Here is a 10,422-nt window from a genome sequence, read left to right as displayed (position 1 = left end):
TTGTCCACCGCGGGAGGCATCTGACAGCAGTAAAGCGACGAGGTTATGAAACACTCATAGTGCCCGCTCAGAAGGAAGCTAAAGTATATACTGTGTCGATAGTCAGGGGCCAAATCGATCAAAAGAAAATCCCGTCGGAATTTTGGTATGAAATCTGCCGACCGGTCTAGTACGATGCGTTATAAGCCGCCTGTACACGCCAATTAAAGCCCTTCTCTGCTGCGACTCAACCGGCTCAGTCGCAGCAGAGCCGTTCATATTTATTTGAAAGACTCTGGTTGCAGCGACACAACCGGCCTATACGCTCTTGAAATTTAAGAGTGAGTCAAAGCTAATCTGGTAGTTGCTATTGCACCAACTCTGAAATTAGTTAAAATACATGACGATTGTAGTAGTTGAAGTAACCAACTATAGTCCATCCTGACTCTCCTGCGTTTGCATCACAACTATCGAGCTCCGCAAACCCATGACGGATTCCATCGATTTTCCTGTTTTCTCGGCACGCTCTCAGCGCGTGCCTACGGCAGCATTTTAGTGCCACTAAAGAGGAAAAAAAGAAAACATTATCTCGTAATAAGGTTAATGTTATTTTCAATCCACGATTGCAGGTCACCTGATCTTCGAGAATTACTGCCAAACCAGAGATTCGAGATTTCGCCAGGAAATTGTAAACCAACGCATGTGTGCAGTTCAAATGTAAACACAAATGCATTTTTGGTACTTTTGGTTGCTGGACTTGGGTTTTCCCGCAGTAAGGAGCTGGGGTCAAATTGATGGTCTATTGTTTATGGGCGCTGTGTTAGCCAGTGCTAGCCCTTGATTATGAAGGGATTTTCAAATGAAGGTTACCATGGTCTGTTTATGTGCTCACCACAGCTTTCGATACTTGATGTATCTGAAGAGGCACTCTGAACTTGGCATGGCCTTATCAAGGAGCTGCTCACGGTGCTGAACTTCTAGCATGCCTGTCGACTAAGTGCCTTGCCCGAGATCATGCTACATGTAGGAGGAGCACGCATTTTAAAGTTATAGTAGTGATAGTGAATAATTGGTTCGAGCCATTTGGAGGCCGACATGTAAAGGCATATCTGGGTTCTCCTTCTCCGTATAAAAAGGCGCATATTGCTGACTAAGGAACGAGGCATATTCATATTGCCTCATCATCTCTATCAGACCAATTGATATACTTTCATGTGCACGCATACAGCACGCCACAGCTAGGTCCGAGTCTGTGGACAAATGGTTGGTTTAATTTGTCTCTTCGATATTGCACTAGTCTAACCTTTGATATTGCATTAGATTTTCATTGCAATTCATCTATTCAAGGTATAGCCCATTTGAACCTGCCTGCGCCACGGGTACAATGCTATTTGTTAGTGTATTATTGGAATCCGTTTAATGGGTATAGTCGGCTTCATAAATAAATGTCACTGTCCTTTGGTGCCACTGTTCGAAAACTACTGGGTCGATTTCTACAAAGTTTGTTTTTCTTATCTCCAATTTCGGCAACCAAGAGGATGTTCATATTTCATTAAGCATGGTTACGAAACTTTTTTTCGGTATTTATTCGGGTACATTGACGTGGTGCATGGCTTTTGACATTTTCTCCTCCGTACTGCTTATTTCTGGATAAATTTTGCTGAAATGCTCAAGTAAACTTTTTTCGTGCAGATTAAGTTTCATTGAGACCTATCCATTAGAAAAAATCCGACCCTGTCCAGACCCCCAAAAGCCAAAGGTGGCTCCAAAGAAGAAAAACAATTAACTTGATTTGCAATTCTCTGACCTGGAATTTGTGTTTGATCCCGAAATTAGATTTAAAAAAAACAACTTTGAAGAAATCGGCCCACTAGTTTTGCACAACAACCTAAAAGGACAGCGACATTTACTTCTGAAAAAACCTATACATGTAGTACATGTAGTAAACAATAACCATTGAAGTGGTATTAACAGAATTACTATTTTGATGATTAAAACCTAATTTGACAGTCGGTGCAATAGCAACTACCAGATAAGTACGGTATAATAGATTACTGTAAAAGAGTTTTTTTTTACAAATTTATTTTAAGAGTGTATACTAGTACCCTGGCTAACAATGTCAATATCGACTGATAAGATTTCCAGGACCACGCCCTTATGCGGGCGTTACTTACTTTTACAGGATGGAATAAAGCAGTTATCATAGGGAGGTGGGTCTGTGGCTGTAATATAGCACCAAGGTCCACGAGCGTCACCGTCTGGGTTCCGACAGTAATTGTAGGAGTCAGCCGGCCTATATCTGGCTTTCTCGAATACAAGCCAATCCGCACAGGTGAAACCCATCAACGTTGTATTCTGTGTTCCCTTGTATTCTGTACCTATCGTATTTTTCTTGCACTCACTTTCAGCTGAAAAATTTCAAAATGACATCAATATCGAATCAATTGAGAAATCTGTAATCATCAGCAACACCTGCTTGGTTGTAATGTAGATGACGTCATCAAATATTGGATTGCAGTTTTGTAACAGCAAGAAGTGAGGTTTCTGTCTAATCAATTAGCCAGCAAGCCCTACTTTTTCTCAGAATTTCAAAATAAAGGATTCAGTTAACAATTGTCACCAACAGAACATTATTAAATGAAAAAAATCCCGTCTGCTTGGACCGATTTCTTTTTTAGGCACAGCACTACACTGCTAAGGGCCCTTCACACGGGACCAAACAAAACCAGTCCAGACTAGGCTTACTGGACTTTGCGCAACGAAACGAAACGAGCGAAATGGGGGAGCGACCATTATGTTTTACCCCGGTGCGTCAAGTTCGATGGTGTTGTCAGTCACCAGTATGGATGTGTTTTCCATTATGAATACGTGTTTTTAAAAATCAAAATCATGAATTTGTTCGGACCTCGATCGAAGAAGGTACGACAAACAATTAATTAATCAAACCCTTATGAGGTTCATTCATTTGAAGTAGAGAGGGTAACGTACATTGTATACACAAATGCATGCATTGCAGAGAACGACTTTTGAGTGATGACTTGCACCCACCCAGGCAGCTGAGACACATGTCTTGTTGGACATGCCTACCGATTTTTACTAAATAAAAGCATAACTTCACTTCACACTTTTCGGGGTTGAAAATGTACTCACGTAAGTTACCAAAATTACATGCCAAATTCGCACATGACCTGTTATTTCTCAAAGCTTGGAAGCTCAAATATCTGAATGAAATGTATGCGCGTAATGTATACTCTCAACAAGCGAATAGTTGTGATCGTCGGTTTTTGATACGAATCGCTTCCTGTATGGCCGTTACAAGCCATTGTCTGAATATGATGTGAACCTGTTTACCGTTCAATGCTGCTCCCTGTGACGCTGTACCCGCAAATGTTCAATGAAAAAAAATGCTGATAATGACTTACACGGCTTGTTCGCATCGTAAACATAGTGGTACCCGGGTTGACTGTCTTTGCGTTTGGCCAAATTTTACAACGATTACTCCCCATGTAACCACGATCTAGGATGGACAGGCTGTGTATTATGAATAGGAAAAGTCACCTAGGGACCGTTGCGTAGAATACTTTTTTGGCGAAATATTGCGCAAAGTCCAGTAAGACACAATTTTTAGTCATTTGATAAGTATTTCATGAACAAAGCAAATATCAAATTAAAGAGTTATTACAAATCGTCTGATCCACCTTCCCTGAAAATTGCATGAAAATAACTTTGATAATGAAACGGCCAGGGGCCATTGTGCTCACCGTATACATCTTTTAGTAGGCAGGATCATGCTTAGTTTAGAGGTGAATATGGTGAACACAATCAGGCATGAAGACTTTTTTTAGATGTGTATTGATGTCAAGTAATAAGACAGGGCAGTATATATAAGTTTATGATCCAACCAATAATTGTCTATGACATCAACAAGATCAATATCGTGTGATTGCTAAGAGTCCCTGCAATAAAAAATTCATCGAAAAAAAGTCATTAATAAGCAAGATATTGCACGTCCTACTTTTTCAGTTTTGACCCCCTGGTGGCCAAATCAAGAATCAGATGAGGCCAAAATTCGGTGTCAGAGATTATCTGATGTAGGGGGTTACATGTACCAACTTTCAAGTTCATAGCTTCAGCAGTTAAGAAACGTGCCATAGTTACACTCTAATGGCCAATTTACGCCATTTGACCTCTGTGACCTAGAAAAGGAGGTCAAATCCAAAAATCGTAGGACATGTGGTGTATCCTTGCTAGAAGTCCCTGCCATAAAAATTTTATCGAAAACAATTCACTCAAATAAGCAAGATATTGCACTTCTTCCTTTTTCCATTATGGCCCCCTGGTGGCCGAATAAAGAATCAGATCAGGCCAAAATTCAGCATCAAAGGTTATCTGATGTAGGGGGCTATATGCACCAAGTTTCAAGTTCATAGCTTTACTGGTTAAGAAACGTGCCATAGTTTACACTCCAACGGCCAATTTACGCCATATGACCTCTGTGACCTTGAAAAGTAGGTCAAATTGAAAACCCGTAAGACATGTGATGTATTCTTCCTAAGAGTACCTACCATAAAAATTTTATCGAAAACAAGTCACTTATAAGCGAGATATCACACTTTTTAGATATCCACTTTTGGCCCCCTGGTGGCAAAGTTGAGAATCAGATCAAACTGAAATTCAGCACCAGAGGCTATGTGATATAGGGGGTTATATGTACCAAGTTTCAAGTTCATAGCTTTAGTGGTTAAGAAACGTGCCATAGTTTACACTCTAACGGCCAATTTACGCCATATGACCTCTGTGAACTTGAAAAGTAGGTCAAATTAAAAACCCGTATGATATAAGATGTATATTTGCTATGAGTACCTACAACACAAGTTTCATCGAAAACAAGTCACTAATAAGCGAGATATCACACTTTTTAGATATCGACATTTGGCCCCCTGGCGGCCAAGATGAGAATCAGATCGAACCGAAAATCAGTGTCAGAGGTCACCTGACCTAGGGGGTGCCGTGTACAAAGTTTTAAGTTCATAGCCCTAGCGGTTAAGAAACGTGCCACTGTTTTTTAAATAGGATACGACGACGGACGACGGACGACGACGACGGACGACGGACACTGCGGTATTACATAAGACTCCCCTACGGTGAGCCAAAAATCAAGAAAATGTAAGATACGAGTCAGAAAAGACAAAAGGGAAAAGATAAAAAATAATAAAATAAAAAAATATTTTTGGCCGTCCCTGACCGGGGTTTGAACTCACGACCTTTGGATTGCCACAACACGAAAAACACTAAACATGCAATTTCGGCCATATCTGTGTCTGCGTTGTGACCTCTGTGACCTCGACAAGTAGGTCAAATTAAAAACCCATATGATATATGATGTATCCTTGCTAAGAGTACCTACCACAAAAGTTTTATCGAAAACAAGTCATCAATAAGCGAGATATCACACTTTTTAGATATCCACATTCGACCCCCTGGTGGCCAAATTGAGAATCAGATCGGACCGATATTCAGCACAAGAGGTTATCTGATATAGGGGGTTATATGTACCAAGTTTCAAGTTCATAGCTGTGGCGGTTGAGAAACGTGCCATAGTTACACTGAAACAGCCAATTTATGCCATTTGACCTCTGCAACCTTGAAAAGTAGGTCAAATTAAAAACCCGTACGATATATGATGTATCCTTGCTATGAGTACCCACCACGAAAGTTTTATTGAAAACAAGTTATTGATAAGCGAATTATCACACTTTTTAGGTATCCACATTCGGCCCCCTGGTGGCCAAGTTGAGAATCAGATCAGACCGAAATTCAGCACCAGAGGTTATCTGGTATAGGGGGTTATATGTACTAAGTTTCAAGTTCATAGCTGTGGAGGTTGAAAAACGAGCCATAGTTACACTGAAACAGCCAATTTACGCCATTTGACCTCTGTGACCTTGAAAAGTAGGTCAAATTAAAAACCCGTATGATATATGATGTATCCTTGCTATGAGTACCTACCACAAAAATTTCATTCCAAACAAGTCATTAATAAGCGAGATATCACACTTTTGAGATATCTACATTCGGACCCCTGATGGCCAAATTAAGAATCAGATCGGACCGAAATTTAGTGTCACAGGTCATCTGACTAAGGGAGTCCTGTGTACAAAGTTACAAGTTCATAGGCTCAGCGGTTAAGAAACGTGCCACTGTTTTTGAAACAGGATACGACGACGACGACGACGGACGACGACGACGACGGACGACGACGGACGACGGACACTGCGGTATTGTAAAGACTCCCCTACGGTGAGCCAAAAAGCGAGCTCTACGAGCTATCGAGGTTAAAAAAACAATGGAACTCGTTATTGTGTGAATAAGTTACATGACTGAAAATATAAAACCCACAAGCATAACTTCAACATATCAACTATCATCCCTGAAAGTTGCAGTGCTCCCCGTCCAGCCTCGTCCCAAGCCATTTCGCCTCCGCCTATTCCTGACGCAAGGTTGGATTGTAGCTACGTTGACCGGAGCGATCGACCACCCAAATATCACGAGATTTCGCAGGGAGGCGCTTGGTTTTACCAGGCTGCCCTCCGTCGAGCGATTCAGAGTTGTCCGGAAACATTTTTTTGTCAATATTTGCCCAAAAAATAGCCATGAAACAAATGATTTCATTTGAATTACGTAATCAGTGATAAAAAGGACAATGCCATTTTCGTTCTTATCCCCTAACTGATATTTGAGTCAAATTTCATTAAAAACTGCTAGCCGCTTGGGATGCAGAGGTGATAATAATGATAATGAAGGACTTTTTTATAGTAGAGTAAAATCAAGTCATCCCAGGATTGTTGGCTGGGGAAGGCTAATTAAGCTGTATTTATTTGGTGCTGATAATTTGATGATATTTCTTAGATATATATAAGGTTTTCATATGCTATCGCAAAATTTCATAATCATCTTGTGAATTAGCTTTTTGAACGTTCGCATGTTTTGATAGAAATTTTAACAACAGGCGTTAAACGATGGTTTAAATAATAATAGTGATAATGATAGTCGTAGTAGAATTACAGTCCAGTTTGCTTGATATTGAGGCCTTATCTCTGATATTCATCACATTTATGACTTACCCATTGTCCATATTGTCACTGTAAATAGAACATAGTCCCTCCCTAAATCCACCTGCCACCAATGTTCGCGTTGGTTGGTATGACTGCATCTTGAAAACGCCTGATTCGTATAACCATCCAGAGCCAAAGAGGCGTAATGCGTGCCATAGGTTGTTCCCTGTGATGCGTCTGAAGACTTTCCTGCAGCAACATTACCTAAAACAGACGATACAATAATAACGATACATTTGTTAAGCTCAGTGGTAATGCGCATTGCGTCATGCTAGTTTCGTCTCATACTGAACTTCCAGCGGTTATGCCTCCGTAGCCTCCGCCTATACTGACGCACGTTGCCGGGAAGCTGAGCAATGTCAACACATTGAGGATAAACATGACTTCCTATCGGTGTCTCCATATCTATTCTATCACGTCTGCAGAAAGACCAAAGTTGCAGTACCACATGGGTGTAGGCATGGATGCATTACGTAGGTTGTGTAGCGAGAGTAGGCATATATTTGGTGAGAACTCACACGCATTCACCACATTCAGATTGCTGTGGCGACCATTTCAAGCTCGGACGGGACGACGTCGACATAAATAGTTCCGGTCAGGCGCAAGGAGGTTGCACAGTGCCTTGTGGCCAATTACAGCTCGCCACACGCCATGCACATACTTTAGTTTCACCGATCTAAGACATGCAAGAACGTGTCTGAATATTCAAAAAACATGTGGAGCAAATCTACAAACCTACAGAATTTTGAATCAGATAATGCCAGACTTAGAAACGATATGATGACCTTATCTTTTTATAAAATATCTCCTAGGTTTCACCCACCCACTATACATATATAGGCATGAGCATATAGGCATGACTATTTTTATATTCATCAAGCGATAATCATGAACAATTTTTTTCAAGCCGAGGCGTGCCAAACATGGATGAACGACAGCCAGAAGAATTCTGTCTTGTATTTATTGCCTTGTGAAGTATTCAAATATTTAGATGCTTATCTTATCTGTTGACACTAAAGGTTTCAAAAGTCAAGGTATCCTACTTCTTTTGTAATGAGAAAAAACAACTTCAACTGGTCACCTTATCAAAAAATACCAGGAAGCATGATTCATTCCTGGCCACCTGATCAAAAAACCATGATGATTTGACTTGCTAAAAAAATAATTCGTAATTATCGATTTTTCAATCAGGTAATCGGAAATTCGCACAAATTGGTCATCTTCGTGATTATTGCTGTTGTCTTTCCAGGTGAGTGTACTATACAATCTTGATGACCTGATTATCCAATACGAAAAAATCACATCATTGTTGTGTTGTAAGGGCTAGATATCTAAGTGCAACACTATGGAAACTAAACCGCTTGGTGTCGATATAGTTGATCTATCTTTAAAACTTACCACGCTGACAATACTCCCCATCCCATCCACTGGCACATCCATTTGGGCAAGACCCGTCTTGGCTGCAATCTTCATCCCCATCACAGTGACACCGATATTCGCAGTTATACCCGAAGTGTTTTGTCGGACAACCTTAAAAATTAAATAAAAAGGGGTGAGACCAAGTTCTATCACTCGTTAACACCATGCACTTACCTTGCGACTATAGCGAATCCCCAGAAACGCCTACACGAACGCCTGATGCCATGTCGTCGAAATGTGTTCCAAACTTCAAATAAGCGATAACACTTACAGTAAAATACCTATCCAAGTTATATTCTTATTAATACCATGATGCTTAAGTTTTTATCAATTTCTTTCTGAGAAAAACATAAAGGCAAGTCGAAAATCTATAATGTTTTTCGAGTGACGCTATGGGCTTATAGTACACTTCCGAGAAAGAGAATTTGAGAATACCATAGACTTATTATATGGATATGCAACAGCTATACCCCGCGCAGTTGGACAAATACTATGTGCTATACCAGATGTTCTGTTATTGCTATAAAAGTTCTTCAACGATTGGACTCCCGGCGTCGGTCCATCCGTCCGTCCGTCGTCCATCAATAATAGGGCACGTTTGCTCACTATTGAGTCTAGAAAGATGAAACTTAGTGTGAGGGTGTCGATTATTCAGTGTATTATTGCAATTAGCAGCGCTAGTACAGCAAGCTCGTTTGTATACCGTGAAACATCAATCATACATTTGTAAACGTACGATGTCGAGGTTCCAATAATGAACTTTAAGTAGGCGTGTGCTGGGTGCGCTTGAGTGCAACCTCTATTTCATAAATGTTAAGAAACAATTTATACATGTGGGCTCTCTGGCTATTTCTAGTAGGAGCTAAATATCTTGCGGTGATTTCAGCGCTGGCTGTTCGCTAGCAGTTTTGGTCTTGTGGTTGTCACACTACCGTTCTAATTGGAACTTCGTTCGAGTGGAGCGCTTCTGAATAGGCGGCTAACAAGAAACTACCAATTTTAATGTTGTCGCCGACGTATGTGTACACTAAACTTGGGATGTGCGTCGGGCCCGTGTTGAAATGCCGTCCAGTGCCAGTTGGTGCGTTTTTCGCTGATTTGTGCAAAATTCAACATATCTCAAAAGTTCAATGGTTGACCCTCGATTTTTTTTGATTTTTGTGTAGCGTAAGCAGCTGTCTTTCACGGGAGAATGGTCACTGTAAGAATTATTCAGGAAGAAATGTATTATATTTGGGGTTTTCCGTGTTTGTCCTGCCCAATTGGCAATATTGCCCGATGGTGAACAGAGCTAGGAGCAAATGCGACGCTTATGATCTATTTAAAAAAATAAACTGCCCCTGCAGAACCAGGGGAATCGGGCGTTTCCAGTGATATACGACATCAACGGGTTATCATCATGCAATCACATTGGAAACGCATTTTAAAATAGATGTTACGTCCTGTTAACGGATCACGTCATCATCGCGAAATTTCGGGAAAACTCCCTTACGAGACCTACTGATGCGCGGTTTGCAAATGCATTCATTATGGGAATATCGGAAACCCATAATGACATTGCAAATTATTGACACACGTTGTCCCGAGTCCAGCAAGCAACTAAATTCAGGACATGCACTAGTCATTAGTGGGTTCATGGTATGGGACCAAACATCCCACGAAAGCGAGCCGCCAATTTCAGCCAAAGACAGGCGTTTTCTGTCGCTGTTGGCTGATTTGAGGCTAGAAACAAACGATAAGAATGTGTTTCTAAAGGATAACCTAATTTTACATACCTGCTACGATGTTTGAAAAAATAGCATTCCAAACAATGATCAGATAGAAAACCTGTCTCATTTTGTTTCTCGCACAAGAAAGAAATTGACGATGCTCCTTCTTTCAACAGCACGTCTGTGACAATGAAGGTCCA

The 10,422-nt window shown here is 40.8% G+C and overlaps 1 long non-coding RNA gene across 1 annotated transcript; it reads right to left on the bottom strand.

The window, feature by feature from the left end:
- Nucleotides 1-2,175: 2,175 nt before the first annotated feature.
- Nucleotides 2,176-8,577, bottom strand: LOC135486419 (uncharacterized). Its single transcript, XR_010446697.1, has 3 exons — nt 8,493-8,577; nt 7,104-7,298; nt 2,176-2,387 (listed from the first exon to the last, which is right to left on the bottom strand). It is a non-coding gene; the product is annotated as an uncharacterized LOC135486419 (long non-coding RNA).
- Between the last annotated feature and the right edge of the window lie 1,845 nt (nt 8,578-10,422).

The sequence above is a fragment of the Lineus longissimus genome, chromosome 4, assembly GCF_910592395.1.
Source record: "Lineus longissimus chromosome 4, tnLinLong1.2, whole genome shotgun sequence".
Taxonomy (NCBI): Eukaryota; Metazoa; Nemertea; class Pilidiophora; order Heteronemertea; family Lineidae; genus Lineus; species Lineus longissimus.
This window is presented reverse-complemented; position numbering and strand designations above follow the sequence as displayed.